Genomic DNA, 19,155 nt, shown 5'->3' with positions numbered 1-19,155 from the left:
CTTGAAATAAGTTTCTCCACTATCAGTTTACCTTTTACTAGGCCCAATAAAGCATGTATATTCAGTTCAGTTCAGTTGCTCAGTCATGTCCGACTCTCTGCAACCCCATGAATCACAGCACCCCAGGCCTCCCTGTCCATCACCAATTCCCAGAGTTTACCCAAACTCACGTCCATCGAGTCGATGATGCCGTCCAACTATCTCATCCTCTGCCGTCCCCTTCTCCTGCCCCCAATTCCTCCCAGCATCAGGGTCTTTTCCAATGAGTCAATTCTTTGCATAAGGTGGCCAAAGTATTGGAGTTTCAGGCTCAGCATCAGTCCTTCCAATCAACACCCAGGACTGATCTCCTTTAGGAGGGACTGGTTGGATCTCCTTGCAGTCCAAGGGACTCGGAAGAGTCTTCTCCAGCACCACAGTTCAAAAGCATCAATTCTTCAGAGCTCAGCTTTCTTCACAGTCCTACTCTTACATCCATACATGACCACTGGAAAAACCATAGCCAATTTATACTTCATGAAGAACTATCTCTGAATTGTGGTTATCATCTTTAAATCTACTGAGAAACTCTGTAAAAAGTAGCTATTTCATGATTCCTGTGTATCCTACCAATAGGTAAAGCCCATTATGCGCTCTTTGACAATTATGTTAAAATAAACTAATTAAAATTAATGAAAAATATGCTTTTTGACTTTCAAATTAAGGAAAAGCACATTCCTTCTGAAAAATTGATATGTTTACAGTTAACTGCATTTATTGCTGATTTTACATTAAATCAATTATCCCCTTATCAATATTAAATATTTCATTAACCTTAAATTATTAAAATATTTCATTATAACCTATTCATGCTTCTGTTTATTAAAATTGACCTCATATCATTTTTGAAAGGAGGTAAGACATAAATTAGTGTCAGTTTTCTATAGCTGACATAACAAATTACCCACAGCTTAGCACCTACAAACAACAGATTCATTATTTCACTGTTCCATAGGTCAGAAGTCTGGGTTGGCTGGGCTAGTTTTTCCTCTGGAGGTTACACAGGTTATAGGAAATCAAGGTGTCTACTACTGGTCTGTTATCAAGATGCTCTGGGGGAAAAAATCTACTTTAAAGTCCATGCACATGGTTAGAAAGAAAGTGAAGTCGCTCAGTCGTGTCCAACTCTTTGTGACCCCATAGACTGTAACCTACCCGGCTCCTCCTCCCATGGGATTTTCCAGTCAAGCGTACTGGAGTGGGTTGCCATTTCCTTCTCCAGAGGATCTTCCTGACCCAGGGATCACACCCGGGTCTCCCGCATTGTAGGCAGATGCTTTACCGTCTGAGCCACCAGGGAAGCCTTTGGTTAGCAGAATCTCATTTCTTGCCCATACCATCTGGGAACCATGATTAATCCCTTGAAGTCATGTTACAGTCCTTGAGCATAGGCTCCTAAGCCCCTAAATCCCAAAGTCACATTTTTTTAATCACTCAGTTGTGTTTGACTCTTTGAGACCCCAGGGACTGTAGCCTCTTCCCATGGAATTCTCCGGGCAAGAATACTGGATAGGATAGCCATTCCTCCTATTCCCTTTATCTTGGAATATACCTGACTTCTACCACATCTCTCTTCTACTCCAGCCAGAGAAATTCCTTTGCTTTAAAGGATTCATACCATTAGATTGTTCAAACTAAATAATCCAGGATAATTTTCTATCTAAAGGTCTATAACCTTAATGACATCTGCAAAGTCCCTTTTGCCATATAATGTAATATCTTCACAGGTTCCACTGATTCTGTTTGGACATCTTTGGCAGTTGCTATACAGCACATATTTCATAACAAATACCACAACTAATATCATATAAGGTAAAACACTGGACTATTTTTCATATGTACTCCCAACCTGAATATCCATAAATTATAATTATAGCTGATTACTGCTTCCCTTAAAACTCCTAAAATATGGTGTTAATGTACTTCCATAAATAAGCAAAATAGATGAAAAACAAGTACCTTTTTGCAAAAAAGAAAATTGAAAATGTTATAAAAGGAAAGAATTCTTCACAAATAATTTACTTGTACTGGAGAGAGAAAATAAAACCCTTTATTATTTGTTCTTGTTTTATACTCTGGAATCTAAAATACGTTTTTAAAAGCTGCCCTATTTGTCAATCTGTCATGAAATGTATTTCAGCTTCAAGCCTGCATGCTCCTGGGGAAATCGCAAAACATCTCATTTAGCTGAAGAGGCTCAAACTCTAAGCAGCGCAATTAATATCTTCCATTTTTGCCATCAGCACAGAAAAATACTCTTTGGACTCAGAATCACTAATTGTATCTAATAGCTTACATCTGGCTTGTGCAAGTTCACCATGTTAGGACTTGCTTTATGTGTCCTGATCACTGGCCACTGAGTGGACATGTTCTGACCTGAACTTCAGAGCAGCTGCTACATTTTAACCTTCTCAAGAAATAGAATATTCATTAATGAATGAAATCTGGCTTCAGGAAGCTGTCTGTAGACATTCTTCCCAAATACAGCTTTATTATAACTGTCAGTCTTGAATAAGAGGATGGAACACCATAAAAACAAAAATCTTCCCTGGAGTGTGTCAAATAATGTTTCATTTAAAAATATGATATAAACAAGGTTGTTATTCACTTAATTTTCTCTTTATGCTATGAAAACTCAAGACTCCTGCACATATTAATTTTAGTGGATGTATCAGAAAATTCATCTAAAAGTACAATCCCAAATAGCAAAAAATTACTATCTTGCCTAACTGAAATTTATAATTTGAACAACAACTTCACATTCCTCCCCCCATCACTCTGCCCCTGCCGTAGGCCCTGGAAACCACCGTTCTCTGCTTCTATGAGACTAGCTATTTTAAACATTTCATATAAGTGAAATCATGCAGTATTTGGCCTTCTGTGATTGGCTTATTTCACTTAGCATCATGTCCTCAAGGTTCATCCATGTTGTCACATGATGTGTATACATCATATTTTCTTTATCCATTCATCTGTTAGTGAACATTTAGGCTGTTTCTGTATCTTGGCAGTAGTGAGAATGCTTTAGTTAAAATGAGAATGCAGAGAGAGTCCTTATAATTAACAGCATTGTACTATAGACATAAATATTGGTCAAGATTAAGTCTTACTACAAAAAAAAAAAGGAACACAAGGACATTTTTGCACTTGATGGATATACCTATTGCTTTGATTGTGCTGATAGTTTCACAGGTAAATGCGTATGTCCAAACTCATCAGACTGTATAAATAAGTGCAGGTTTGTATACCAATTACACCTCAATAAAGTTGCTCAAAACAAGAAAATTATACCATAATCTGAGCCTCAACCTTGCCAAATACCACCTTTCAACTGAGAAAAAAAATTTCCCGACAATCCCCAAAATGAGTGTCCCAGCCTAGTTCATCATGAGTTCAGCTCCCGGTCCCTTGAACAACCTTCTGCCAAGAGACAGAAGTGCTACCACTGAGACAGCACCCATGCTGAAAGCAATGCCATGTCACACACAAGCCTCTTCTACTCCAAGAAGGAGCTGGGAAACAATGATCAGACACAAACTTCAGTAAATGGAAAAATAAGCTTTTTCTGCATTTTACTTTTCTTGTATGTATGCTTGGTACCCTTCAAATTCAAAATTGTAAATGCATGAAATCTAAGAAAGAAAGTATGGGCTTCCCTGGTGGCTCAACTGGTAAAGAATCAGCCTGTAAGGTACGAGACCTTGGTTCAATTCCTGGGCCAGGAAAATCCTCTGGAGAAGGAATAAGCTATCTACTCCAGTATTCATGAGCTTCCCTGGTGGCTCAGATGATAAAGAATTTGCCTGCAATAAGGGAGACCTGGGTTCAGGAAGATTGCTGGAGCAGGGCATTTTAACCCACTCCAGTGTTCTTGCCTGGAGAATCCCAATGGACAGAGGAGCTTTGTGGGCTGCAGTCCATAGGGTCACGTAGGGTTGGACACCACTGAGTGACTAAGCATAACACATGATATTTTTGCTCATTTGAAAATGCCAAGAGATAATTTATAGCCTCAATTGAATTAATAAACTGAGCTGTATTAATAGTTCATAAAAATGTGTTAAAACTAAATTCTTATTTAATGAATTTCATCTTAGAAATTTGCTGTAAAACATAGTTAACAAAATAGTACATTTAAGTTTTGAAGTGTGTGCATGCTCATGCTCAGTCATGTCTGACTCTTTGTCACCCCATGGATTGTAACCCACCAGGCCCCTATGTCCCTGGGATTTTCCAAGCAGGAAAACTGGAGTGGGTTGCCAATTCCTCCTCTAAGGGATCATTCCAACTTAGGGATTGAATCTGCAGCTCTTTCGTCTCCTGGACTGGCAAGCAGATTCTTTACTACTGAGCCACAAAATAGATGTCATGTTAAATGTTCTTACCAAAGTTGTAAAACCATTTAAATAGATAAATTTCAACCAAATAAAGCACATGCAAAATAGCATTGAATGAAAAAAGAAAAAATCTGGTATCAATATTACAGAGAATATAATACAGGCCATGAAATAATTTTAAAAGTACATAAAATATTGTCATTTGCTATATACTGAAAATATAGTATACAGCAGCTAACACCTTGTTTTTTTGCCTCACTGAGGTATAATTGACAAATAAACAATGTACACATTTAAGGTGTATAACTTGATGTTGGTGATGTAATTGTACTTTTTACCTCTTACTGTTTTTCTGTTTGGAAGTATGTAATATTTAGATTCATGAAGTCTGGAACAGTTCAGAAGAACAAAAGCTTGTTTGGACTTAAGGGACAAGACCATTACTTTTAGAGAAAACAGTCAATTTTCTCTAAAAAAACTGAAAGAGGGAGGTTAACTCAGAATGATTTTATCTCTTAACTCTTCCCTTAACTAAAACCTGTGAAACCAAACACACATAAGAATATCTCAGTTAGGTACGGGATTCCTCGAAGGAAGTTCCCATCATCCCATCTGCAACATGCCTGAACCACAGGTACTTCATTTTGATTTTTGTTGTTGTTGCTGTTCAGCTAAGTCATGTCTGACTCTTTGTGACCCCATGGACTGCAGCACACCAGGTTCCTCTGTCCTGCACTATCTCCCAGAATTTGCTCAGTTTTATGTCCACTGAGTTGGTGATGCTATCTAACCATCTCATCTTCTGCCACCCATTTCTCCTTTTGTCTTCAATCAAACTCACTTCTCACTCTAAATACCCACTGGAATTTTTTATCATAATACTCTAGTTTTTAGATTACACATCACTCAGGCTTATTTCTCCCAGTAGGTATGACTCATCAAAGATTTACCCTGATGCTTTTCACATAAAAGTCAATCAACAATGGTGACACAAGTCAATAATTTATCATTTGAAGCCCAGAGAGTATTATATCTGAAATGTTTCAGATTTTGAAAAGGTGATATATTTCGTACCCCACAGTTCATCCTTGCAGAACTTGAGGCTACATCCTATTATCAAACACTTCAATATTTGAAGGGAAAATATACTCATGTAAGCAAATTAAAATAAACTGACAGTCTCACATTTCTCCAGGGTCAGATTTTGCCTCCAAATAAGTTTGTGCAGGATGTATGGATATTTTTTTCCAATATTTAAAATTTAGGGAGTATCTCGGGATTACAAAATTGTGAAGAATGGACTTTGAAAACATATTTTGCCCTCTAATTTGCTGTTTAAGTTTCTTCTTTCCCATGATCATTCTGTTCAAATAGATTATTTTTTAGAAAATTACATTATTATTGAATGCTAAACATTTTTAATGGTAACATTATGCAGATACTGTGCCAGTAGTTAAAAGACAGACAAGATACCTGGCATGGTGTTTTGTTCATCCATGTTTTCAAGAGCTTGGTGAACAGTCATCAGAGCTTTCCTGGCAGATGTGTCAGTAAACAGGAATTGTTACTTAAAAAAGATTTCTATGCAGTGATGTGAAACACTAACAAAATGAAGCCAAAGCTTTATTCTGTTTTATGAACACAACTGAATACCTCTTTAAATTAAAAACAAAAATCAGCTACTGCAGGCCAAGTCAATTTACTAAGTCACAAAAAACGGAAAACAAATGTGATGTCACTCCATGGCTCATTTAAAGATATACACAGAATCCAGATTTCACATTGTTTGGTTCTGAATGGTAGTTATTGTCAAAGAAGTGTGACATTTTCCCTAGGATCTAATTTCTATAACATTACTAATCCGTGATAATGTGTTCAGCCTCAAGGACAAGCAGAAAGGCAATATCTTGGCTTTCTGACAGTCTAGATTATTCTTGTCCTGTGTTTTGTTTGTGTCTGATTGTATTTCTAAACTCCTATTTATCTAGTTCTATTTTTTCTCCTATCAACAATGGCCATCTTAAAGTTCTTTTCAATATTTTTCTAGGGCTTTACTAAGTGAAACAAAAATAGCCAAAATATCTTGTAAGAATATGTAGGCTCTATGCTTTGGTTGGCAAGTTAAAATATTTTTAATAAAAGGATATGAACATGTTAATCCAATTCAGAATGATTTAGTAGGATAAATGTTGAATCCAAGAATATGTAATGCTTTATGGATGTGTGTGTCCCTGCTCAATAGCTCAATTCTGTCTGACTCTTTGTGACCTTATGGAATGTAGCCCACATGGCTTCTCTGTACATGGGATTTTCTAGGCAATAAAATACTGAAGTGGGTTGACATTTTCTCCTCCTTCCTGGATCAGGGATCAAACCCAAGTCTCCTGCATTGGCAGGTGGATGCTTTACCACTGAGCCATCTGGGAAACCACAAAATAAGTTCTATTTTTCCAGATCATCATTAGTATCACTATTCTTTAAGTATAGTCATGGTACTACATAGCTCCTGTTAATACAGAAAGTTTCCTAAGGTTTTGGCAGGGGAATATATCTAAATTGGATATGTGTATGTGTGTGTGTGCTTATGTGTGTTCTTTTATTTATGTCCTTCAAAGACAGAATCAGCTATTTTCTCATAATTTTAATGAGGTTCTCTCCACATTAAGGCCACTTTATACATAAAAATGCTATATTGCCAGGCTTACTATTTGCCCCAGAGAGTGTATTTTTAATGAGCTTTTCATGTATGAAACAACACATAATGTCAATTAAGTAGATAGAATGAATACAGATGATACTCTTTAGCCGTTGAGTCTTAGTTATAAAAGGGACTTAAGAGAGAACTTAATGAGATTTAACCAACAATTCAGTCTTTCAAAGAAGTTGGTTGTTAAAACTCTGCTTGAAGCATTTAATTAAGAGAATTTTTATTATACATTATTTTCTATTTTGTATCCATAACAGTTGAAATATGACTTTTAAAGATGCATCCACAGTATAATCTTCCTAGAATATTAATAACCGAATTATCCTCACTCTATTTGAATCATTGTTTAAAAAATTCCAAGTACCTACTTAAACTTTGTCTCCTGTTTTACCATTCTTCACCTGCTTACTTTATATATAAAAATTATGCCCTCCAGTTTTTCCCAATGAGCTCATCTTGGCTTATCAACAAGCATAAATATACCCCCTTCATCCAAGAAATAAAGAGAAATGTCAACTTAAGTCTATCTTTCCTTTGTTTTGAATGCTGTACCTCAATACCTCATGCAATGCCTAGCTTATTGAGTTACAAAGTATCTTCAGCTGGAAAGAAATTTTGGAGTTACAAAGATTGCAGTCAGTTGTAACTAAATATTCTTTATAACATTGGGACAATCTTAATCTCTCAGAACCAAAGTTTGTGAAATCCATTTTTATATGGGTCTCAAACTATATGACTTAAAGTGTACCCTTAATACATTTTTCCTGTTTATTTTTATAGCATGGTGATTATCAATAATATTGTGTACTGGAAATTTGCTAAGGGAGCAGATCTTAAGCATTATTACCATACAAACACACAAACACACACAAATGGTAACCATGTGAAGTAATGGATGCATTAAGTTGATTAAAAAATATTTTACATCTACATATGTCAAATCATTACACTGCAGAAGTTATGTACAAGTTTATTTGTTGATTATATATGAATTAAGTTGAAAAATAATTAAATCAATTTTAATATTTACCCTAATATCTTTTTTTTTGCAGGATTTTCTTTTTTTATTTTAAGGCATTTGCATAGTATTCTATTGCCTACATACATCACATTTTCTGCCTTCATCATTGACAGACACTTGGCTTTTTCCCGTACATGGGCGATCATTAATAATGCTGTAGTGAACATGGGAACACAGACATCTCTTTGAGATTATGATTTCATTTCCTTTGGATATATACCCAGAAGTGGAATTGCTCGATCACATGGTAGTTCTATTTTTAAAACCTCCATACTATTTTCCACAGTGACTGTACCAGTTTATATTTCCACCAACAGTATACAAAAATTTCCTTTTTTTTCCCATATCTTGCCGGCTTTTGGTATCTCTTTTCTTTTTCATAATAGACACCCAACAGGTGTAAGGTGGTATCTCACTGTGGCTTTGACTTGCATTTTTTCCCTGAGTTTTAGTGATGTTTGGCACATTTTCATGTACCTCTTGGCTATTTGTATGTCTTTGGAAAAATGTCTATTCAAGTTTCTTGTGCATTTTTAATTTGGTTATTATTATTAGTTATTGGGTTGTATAAGTTCCCTGTATATCTTGAACACTAATGCATTATCAGGAAAATACTTGGTGAATATTATCTCCCATTCTGTATGTTGCCTTTTCATTTTGTTGATGACTTCCTTTGCTGTGCAGTAGCCTTTTAGTTTGATAGACGCTGATGACATTGTTTACCTGCAGCTTGTTTGATCTTTTATTTTTTAATCCCTAATATTGAAAAAAATTTTTCCTTTATTCGTTGTTCATTGTAGGAAATTTGAAAACAATAGAAACCTTAAAGGGACAGTATTGATAAAACTACACTTTAAAACTAATAAGAAAATTACAATGCGCCACAGTCCTAAAGTGTTCTCTCTCCTACTTCTTTTTTTTATTTTTTTAATTTTATTTTATTTTTAAACTTTACATAATTGTATTAGTTTTGCCAAATATCAAAATGAATCCACCACAGGTATACATGTGTTCACCATCCTGAACCCTCCTCCCTCCACTCTCCCCATACCATCCCTCTGGGTCGTCCCAGTGCACTAGCCCCAAGCATCCAGTATCGTGCATCGAACCTGGACTGGCATCTCGTTTCATACATGATATTTTACATGTTTCAATGCCATTCTCCCAAATCTTTCCACCCTCTCCCTCTCCCACAGAGTCCATAAGACTGTTCTATACATCAGTGTCTCCTTTGCTGTCTCATACACAGGGTTATTGTTACCATCTTTCTAAATTCCATATATATGCGTTAGTATACTGTATTGGTGTTTTTCTTTCTGGCCTACTTCACTCTGTATAATAGGCTCCAGTTTCATCCACCTCATTAGAACTGATTCAAATGTATTCTTTTTAATGGCTGAGTAATACTCCATTGTGTATATGTACCACAGCTTTCTTATCCATTCATCTGCTGATGGACATCTAGGTTGCTTCCATGTCCTGGCTATTATAAACAGTGCTGCGATGAACATGGGGGTACACATGTCTCTTTCCCTTCTGGTTTCCTCAGTGTGTATGCCCAGCAGTGGGATTGCTGGATCATAAGGCAGTTCTATTTCCAGTGTTTTAAAGAATCTCCACACTGTTCTCCATAGTGGCTGTACTAGTTTGCATTCCCACCAACAGTGTAAGAGGGTTCCCTTTTCTCCACACCCTCTCCAGCATTTATTATTTGTAGACTTTTGGATCGCAGCCATTCTGACTGGTGTGAAATAGTACCTCATAGTGGTTTTGATTTGCATTTCTCTGATAATGAGTGATGTTGAGCATCTTTTCATGTGTTTGTTAGCCATCTGTATGTCTTCTTTGGAGAAATGTCTATTTAGTTCTTTGGCCCATTTTTTGATTGGGTTGTTTATTTTTCTGGAGTTGAGCTGTAGGAGTTGCTTGTATATTTTTGAGATTAGTTGTTTGTCAGTTGCTTCATTTGCTATTATTTTCTCCCATTCTGAAGGCTGTCTTTTCACTTTGCTAATAGTTTCCTTTGATGTGCAGAAGCTTTTAAGGTTAATTAGGTCCCATTTGTTTATTTTTGCTTTTATTTCCAATATTCTGGGAGGTGGGTCATAGAGGATCCTGCTGTGATGTATGTCAGAGAGTGTTTTGCCTATGTTCTCCTCTAGGACTTTTATAGTTTCTGGTCTTACATTGAGATCTTTAATCCATTTTGAGTTTGTTTTTGTGTATGGTGTTAGAAAGTGTTCCAGTTTCATTCTTTTACAAGTGGTTGACCAGATTTCCCAGCACCACTTGTTAAAGAGATTGTCTTTAATCCATTGTATATTCTTGCCTCCTTTGTCAGAGATAAGGTGTCCATATGTGCATGGATTTATCTCTGGGCTTTCTATTTTGTTCCATTGATCTATATTTCTGTCTTTGTGCCAGTACCATACTGTCTTGATAACTGTGGCTTTGTAATAGAGCCTGAAGTCAGGTAGGTTGATTCCTCCAGTTCCATTCTTCTTTCTCAAGATCGCTTTGGCTATTCGAGGTTTTTTGTATTTCCATACAAATTGTGAAATTATTTGTTCTAGCTCTGTGAAGAATACTGTTGGTAGCTTGATAGGGATTGCATTGAATCTATAAATTGCTTTGGGTAGTATACTCATTTTCACTATATTGATTCTTCCAATCCATGAACATGGTATATTTCTCCATCTATTAGTGTCCTCTTTGATTTTTTTCACCAGTGTTTTATAGTTTTCTATATATAGGTCTTTAGTTTCTTTAGGTAGATATATTCCTAAGTATTTTATTCTTTCCGTTGCAATGGTGAATGGAATTGTTTCCTTAATTTCTCTTTCTGTTTTCTCATTATTAGTGTATAGGAATGCAAGGGATTTCTGTGTGTTGATTTTATATCCTGCAAATTTACTATAGTCATTGATTAGTTCTAGTAATTTTCTGGTGGAGTCTTTAGGGTTTTCTATGTAGAGGATCATGTCATCTGCAAATAGTGAGAGTTTTACTTTTTCTTTTCCAATTTGGATTCCTTTTATTTCTTTTTCTGCTCTGATTGCTGTGGCCAAAACTTCCAAAACTATGTTGAATAGTAATGGTGAAAGTGGGCACCCTTGTCTTGTTCCTGACTTTAGAGGAAATGCTTTCAATTTTTCACCATTGAGGATAATGTTTGCTGTGGGTTTGTCATATATGGCTTTTATTATGTTGAGGTATGTTCCTTCTATTCCTGCTTTCTGGAGAGTTTTTATCATAAATGGGTGTTGAATTTTGTCAAAGGCTTTCTCTGCATCTATTGAGATAATCATATGGTTTTTATTTGTCAGTTTGTTAATGTGGTGTATAACATTGATTGATTTGCAGATATTGAAGAATCCTTGCATCCCTGGGATAAAGCCCACTTGGTCATGGTGTATGATCTTTTTAATGTGTTGTTGGATTCTGATTGCTAGAATTTTGTGAAGGATTTTTGCATCTGTGTTCATCAGTGATATTGGCCTGTAGTTTTCTTTTTTTGTGGGATCTTTGTCAGGTTTTGGTATTAGGGTGATGGTGGCTTCATAGAATGAGTTTGGAAGTTTACCTTCCTCTGCAATCTTCTGGAAGAGTTTGAGCAGGATAGGTGTTAGCTCTTCTCTAAATTTTTGGTAGAATTCAGCTGTGAAGCTGTCTGGACCTGGGCTTTTGTTTGCTGGAAGATTTTTGATTACAGTTTCAATTTCCGTGCTTGTGATGGGTCTGTTAAGATTTTCTATTTCTTCCTGGTCAAGTTTTGGAAAGTTGTACTTTTCTAAGAATTTGTCCATTTCTTCCTTGTTGTCCATTTTATTGGCATATAACTGTTGATAGTAGTCTCTTATGATCCTTTGTATTTCTGTGTTGTCTGTTGTGATCTCTCCATTTTCATTTCTAATTTTATTGATTTGATTTTTCTCCCTTTGTTTCTTGAGGAGTCTGGCTAATGGTTTGTCAATTTTATTTATCCTTTCAAAGAACCAGCTTTTGGCTTTGTTGATTTTTGCTATGGTCTCTTTTGTTTCTTTTGCATTTATTTCTGCCCTAATTTTTAAGATTTCTTTCCTTCTACTAACCCTGGGGTTCTTCATTTCTTCCTTTTCTAGTTGCTTTAGGTGTAGGGTTAGGTTATTTATTTGGCTTTTTTCTTGTTTCTTGAGGTATGCCTGTATTGCTATGAACTTTCCCCTTAGGACCCTAATATCTTAGTTATGACCTCTCCTAATTCATTTCACCAATAAAATCAACATGACTTTGGTGCCCTCATCCACGTTTTCACAAAACATTGGTAACAGAAGGTGTGAGATATGTTCTCTGAGACCGTTCACTTTATGAATATATTAACTCACCCTCAGATGTTCTTTATGAGTTAATAAAAAAAAAAAATCTAAGAATGAGTTAATAGGAGAATTAACATTGATACTGCTTCTAGTTCATAATTATCTTTTCCTTCTTTGTGTTGCTGCTCCCTTTACATTAATTGACTGAATACTTAAGTTCTGTGTTGTGACTAGTAAAAGACAAAGGTGACTAAGTCATTGCTTTGTGTACAATGAGCTTACAATTTATTGGAGCAAGGGGAAAGGATTAGACATTAAATACAAGAGCATTAATTAGAATTGGAGTCCATGGAACGGTGCAGTAAATGTCGAGTCCTGCTAGGATGGCTAGTACGTAGGCTAATACAGTGGGCCTGGTGCTTGATGTTAACGCATCGTCATAATTCACCCACTAACACTTTCTTTGATCAAAAAAGAGGTACCATGCTATTCCTATTCAATACTATAGCCAAAGCATTTTGCAAAGTATCTGGTACATAGTAATGCAAAAAATATGTACCATATCAAATTTTAGCTAAGTTATCAAGTACTATGATATTTATTCAGATATAAATAAGAGAAGCCTTCAATCAATGAAACAACCAAAACCCAAAAAATAAGATATCTTCTCTCTCTTTTTTTTTTTTTTTTTGCAAAATTAAGACATGGCAATATATCTAATTTTAGGTAAAGTGATCCTTTTCAAGAAGATTCCTCTTGAATTTCTTACTTGGCTTCAGAAATTGTTGCTACCAGTTAAGTAAAGACAAACAAGCAAAAGAAAAAAAAAATTGTGTCCCATTGAAATCAAAAGCATAAAATCTGAATGCCAATGTGAAGAAGGTGGGTAAATATATAAGGGCCATGTTTTTTTTATGGAGTTTCCTTATTGCTACTTCATGTAGGATTTCCTTTAGAGGTGCAAAAACTACAAAATTATTGAATGCAAGCATTGCACAGAAAACATGACCTGGATTTCCTATACCAAAGTCTACACCATCCCACTCAGCCCGACACAGGAGAATCAGAGAAGATGGAAGTATTGCTACTATTTTAAAGTCTCCCCAAATCCTGTTTAAAAAAAAAACACACACACAGAGCTAAAACATCAAAACTGAAAACTATAGCAGCATCTGCAAACAAATTAGATGACAATTTTATTCCCCAAACCCAAAAATATCGGCAGATAGGGGTGGGAGTCAATGACAACTATGAGAGTTAGACTCTGTGTATGAGAAAGTTAAAAAAAAAAAAAAAGCCAAGAAATGCCCATGTTTTTCTACTATTGTAAATAAAATGGATGGCATCTTTGACTTTATGCAAGATATAAGACCTTCACTGAGATTTTTATAAATATTTTTAAAGTTTATTTTAAGAAGATCTGAGTGACTGGAGATATGGATGGGAATGCCAAACACTGAAACAGTCTCCATTATTCCTAAATTATTCTTAAAGTAAAATATAACTTGAACTGATACTCCCACAGTTTTATTTTGTCTTACTCAAAAGGCTGATCCTAGAATTCATATGAAAGAGCAAAGGACCATGTAGACTGCATCTAAAACTTAGAAGAAGAAGAAGAATATGGCAATTTAAATTACTACATACTTGCTTTTTTATCCAGATGTATTAAGATTATAAGTCAGTACATGGAAAATAGATAAGTGAAACTTAAAAGCAAGTGTAGACATCGACCAACATAAATATGACAGCACAAGAGCGGGGTGTATAAAAAAACAGAACATTAGCAGAAAAGATGAATTTATTCAGTTGCATATATATATGTGCATATATAGAAAATATTTATATAGATGTTCATGTAGATATAGATAAACATAGACAAAGAGTAGTTTGATACATATAAATTGGTACTAATACATTTATTACTTAGCTCTGACCATACTAAGGGTCTAGAAGCAATGACACCTCATAAGCAATGAGCACACACAGAGCCCAGAACTTTGTTTCTAAATATGATTTTCAAATAGAAAGAACAGGACTCCTTAGAGAAGCATCTGACTCTAATGGTAGGTCAGGGAAGCTATAGGATGAGACTTAAGCATCTAATTGTATCAGAAAGTAAAGAAAGTATACAAAAAATAGGGTTATTTCAAAGAGACAGATGAACTAAACTTAAAAATCTTCCTACATTCATAGCTGGAACAATTTAAACAAAATAAGTCAGGTGACTGGGTGATAAAGAATGCACAGACCAAGGCAGGAAACGCAGGTTCGGTTCCTGGCTCAGGATGATCCCCTGGAGTAGGAAATGGCAACCTACTCCAGTATTCTTGCCTGGAAAATTCCAGGGACACCAGAGCCTGGCAGGCTACAGTCCATGAGATTGCAAAGAGCTGAACATGAATGAACAGGCAGGCACAGCACACATACACATATGTACACACACACAGAGTATTATAATGCAAGCTATAAAATGAATATTCCTAATTTCACACTGATGTGCATACTGACTGAATAAACAGAGGAAAGAGACATACTCTTACAAGAGAATTCCAAAAAACATATTTAACTATTCCCCCTCCAAGAGATGGAGTTTAATTACTGGTCCTTCCCTCCTTTTTAGGGTGAACTAAATTTAATGACTTCTAAAGAACAAAGTAGGAAAAGGAAAAATAATAATTTTACATTGAAGAATCCTGGCAAAATTGTCTTAACTTTCAATAAAACTTAATGTCACCAACAATATCAGATAGATATCATGTACACATTATTATGATGTGAAGAGAACATTTCTGCTTTGTGATATTATTTCCAAAGCCAAATAATCCCAGACTAATTCTGATAGACATCAGGCAAACCCAAACTGGGGGACATTCATGGGATACCTGGACAACTCTCTTCAAGATAATCACAATTATAAACCAAATAACAATTAAGAAACTGCCACAGAACAGAAGATATTGGAGAGGCAAAGGAATTAAATTCAATATGGTACTCTGAGTTAGACCCTGAAACAGAAAGATGAACTAACAGATAAAATACAGATAAAGTCTGAAGTTTAGTTAATAATACTATACCAAGGTCAATGCCTTAATTTTGACAGATGCACCTGGATAATAAAATGTTAATAGTGGAAGAAATTGGGTAAATATTATTTTGGAACTTTGTACAAATCTCTATAAATCTAAAATTATTCCAAAATAAAAACACTGAAAGACACAAGAAATAACATTTTTGTACATTAAATTTCAAAATCTATGAATTAAAGTATATCACTGAATACAAAGACAAGCCAGAGACTGAGGGAAGGTATTTGCAAACTCAATTCTAGGTAAAGAATTAGTATCCAGAATATTAGAAAAAACTATTGCTATTGTTTTGGTGGACCATAAAGAGTTGGAAGGATGAGGAAGGATGGTGACAAGGAAATCTAGGGAAGAACTGTGTGGATGAGCAGCTCAGAATAAACAGCTAGTGCAGATATTCATATTCTATGTAAATGCTTATCTAAGAACATCTCCAGCAGTTGACAACGTGACACGTTTCATGCATGTCAATTAGCCTGTTACCCAAGCCATGCCATTGATTTCCACTGTTTGCTCAATGAGTTAATGAGCAAAGTAGCCCCGGTGGCTGTCAATTATTTGGTCATGAAATTTCAATGGTAACATGATAGGAGATAAGGTATTCTATGAGGGCATGGATGGCAGTACTGAAAGAATATTATAGACTTGAAAGAAAAATTCATATCACAGGGTATATCCAGTGATGGTGTCATGGTACTAACAGCATATCTTTTGGTCAAATAATTCATTTCAATGCAAAGGAAGTATAGCTCTGAGCTCTTGCCTAGGTAATTAGGTGGCCTGACCACATGTCCTATTACACAGAAAACCTAGACCAAATTGAAAGATGAAACTGTTTAATGAAGACAGAGTTATGATGCCAGTTAGGAGTGGATATTTTTTTAAAAGTAGGATAAGACAGAATCTCATAGGACAAAGTATATGCTTTATATCAGAGACCATTAACCCTGTATCAAAAAATACATGAGCCCAAGAATAAAGGGATGGAAGTGGAATTAGATTCTCTCCCCCACCAATTTTACTTGATAATTCATTCATAGAATTTTTGTTTCCAGTCCTAACAACTTTGACCTCTATTGATTTAGAGATATTGATTACTAGAAGGAGAAAGATTTCATCAGGGGATACAATGGTTCCAGTGAACTATGAGATAAAACTGTGACTTGGCCATTCTGGGCTCCTTTTTCCAAAGAACCAATCAGAAAACAGAGCCTACTTTACTTGGAGCTTACCTGATTCCAATTAGCAAGAGGAAACTGTGTTGCTACTGACTCTGAGACAAGAACAATGTTTACAAGCCAGAGCACTCTGAGTGGCTTTTATCAATACTATTTCCTTCCTAAGTGTCACAGAAAAATACAACAGCCCATAGAGACTGAGACTCCTCAGGAATGAAGATTTGGATTATCTACCAGGTAAGGAACTCTCTAATCAGTTGAGCTTTTATTTTAAATCAAAGGACACATGGAAAGTATAGTAATAGTTCAGTTCAGTTCAGTCGCTCAGTCGGGTCTGACTCTTTGTGACCCCGTGAATAGCAGCACGCCAGGCTTCCCTGTCCATCACCAACTCCCCAGAGTTCACTCAAACTTAAGTCCATCGAGTCGGTGATGCCATCCAGCCATCTCATCCTCTGTCGTCCCCTTCTCCTCCTGCCCCTAATCCCTCCCAGCATCAGAGTCTTTTCCAATGAGTCAACTCTGCGCATAAGATGGCCAAGGCAGTGATAAATATAAAGCACAGCTTTGGACCAATTATAGGAATCAGTGTAGAAACTTTACATGCTTTCTCCTTGCTTATAATATGCATATGTTTATTTGAATATATGGATTATTACCACTTCTCCTCTCTCCCATTCCCTCCCTCCCTCCCTATCTCTCCTTTCCCCCTGCATTATTTTATACAAGTTTGTTGGTGTCTGGCTCTACAATTCAGTCTTTAGGTAAGAGAAGATTCAGTGCGTCTGTAGCTAAATTTGAAGCAGCCATGAATATAATTTTTGGAATTGTGTCTCCTTGTTTGGGAAAAAGGGTGAGATCACTTCCATAAAGAAGAGAGGCAACTGGCTGGATGGAGTTGTTTTGTTGCTGTAGAGAAGTCCACATTCATATGGAATGGGTAGTAGTAGTCCAAGTAGTCAAAGGGGTGGATTGTGCCAGTTAAAATTCCTTTCACCTTCCAGCCCACTCATCTGTGTTACCCTTTGTAATATTGGAACCAGACTCTGCAAACTACATTATCCTTTGCCAACTGGATCAATGTTAGGCTCCACAGAGGACCCTTGAAAGACCCTGCCAAACTGGAAGATGAAGAACAGACTTTTTGTTTCCCAGTGACTTTTGAGTCCAAGGAAGATGACCATAGAGACAGGTTGATTTTGCAGTTTAGTGTCAAATTTCACTCAGCTAGTTTCTTTGTTACCACACTGAGAGATAGTCTTGGCTCTCATATCTCAGCAGCTGACACCCTTCTAGTGGTTTTATCCTCCCAACATTGACAGGAGCTCTTGCTGCCATAGCATCGTGGGAGTCAGTTTCTTTGTTACCACAGCCCTGGGCAGTATATTCCTGTGGTAAGTACATCCTCTCCTCAGTGGTATGAACTTCAGTTTTGCCATTCTCCCACCTTCGAGTTTCCAGGTTCCTTTTTATTAACTTTCCTTCACAATCCAAGGAAAAATAGTCACTCCACAGCAAATTCCTCTCTATCCCTTAATTAGTTAGTAACCACATTTTACCTAGGTTTTTAATACCACTCAAATTATTGGATTCTGGTTGATAGTCAGGAAAGAGCAATTAAAAGACCAATGATACACTGCTTCATATCTAGTTGAGTCTTAAAATTTTAAGATTCTGAAAATATAAGCTGTTGGCAAGAATATGGAGAAAATGGCAACTGGAAGTGAGCATAGAAATTACAACATATTTGGGAAATAAATTGTCACTTCAGTCGTGTCCAACTCTGTGCAACCCCATAGACAGCAGCTCACCAGGCTCCCCCGTCCCTGGGATTCTCCAGGCAAGAACACTGGAGTGGGTTGCCATTTCCTTCTCCAATGCATGAAAGTGAAAAGTGAAAGTGAAGTTGCTCAGTCGTCTGACTCTTAGCGACCCCATGGACTACAGGCTACCAGGCTCCTCTGTCCATGGGATTTTCCAGGCAAGAGTACTGGAGTGGGGTGCCATTGCCTTCTCCGAATAAATTGTTAGTGTCTAGGAAATTTGAACATGTTTATATCCTGGTCTCAGTCATAACATGCCTAGTCATATTTTCTAAAGAAATTCCTGTTCTTATGCACAAGAACATATGCATAGAAGCATTGCTTTTAAAAGAATAAAATTAGAAATAACCTAGGAGTTAATCAATAATAGATTTAAAAAATTGTAGTTATTGCTTTTAAAGATAATATTGGGTTGGCCAAAAAGTTCCAAACAAACTTTTTGGCCAACCCAATATATAGCAGTAAAAGTAAACAAACCAATACACTTATGAAGATCATAAATCTCATGAATATAATACTGAAAGAAAATAATTATGCTAAATATAGAATGATGTACACTTTTAAGGCAAGTAAATGTGGGTAAAGAATCTGCCTGCCAATGCAGTAGAGACAGGTTTCATCCTTGGGTCTGGAAGATCCTCTGGAGAAGGAAATTGCAACCCACTCCAG

Source organism: Bos taurus, chromosome 4 (genome assembly GCF_002263795.3).
Source record: "Bos taurus isolate L1 Dominette 01449 registration number 42190680 breed Hereford chromosome 4, ARS-UCD2.0, whole genome shotgun sequence".
NCBI classification, from domain to species: domain Eukaryota; kingdom Metazoa; phylum Chordata; class Mammalia; order Artiodactyla; family Bovidae; genus Bos; species Bos taurus.
Note: the sequence above shows the minus strand (reverse complement) of the source record.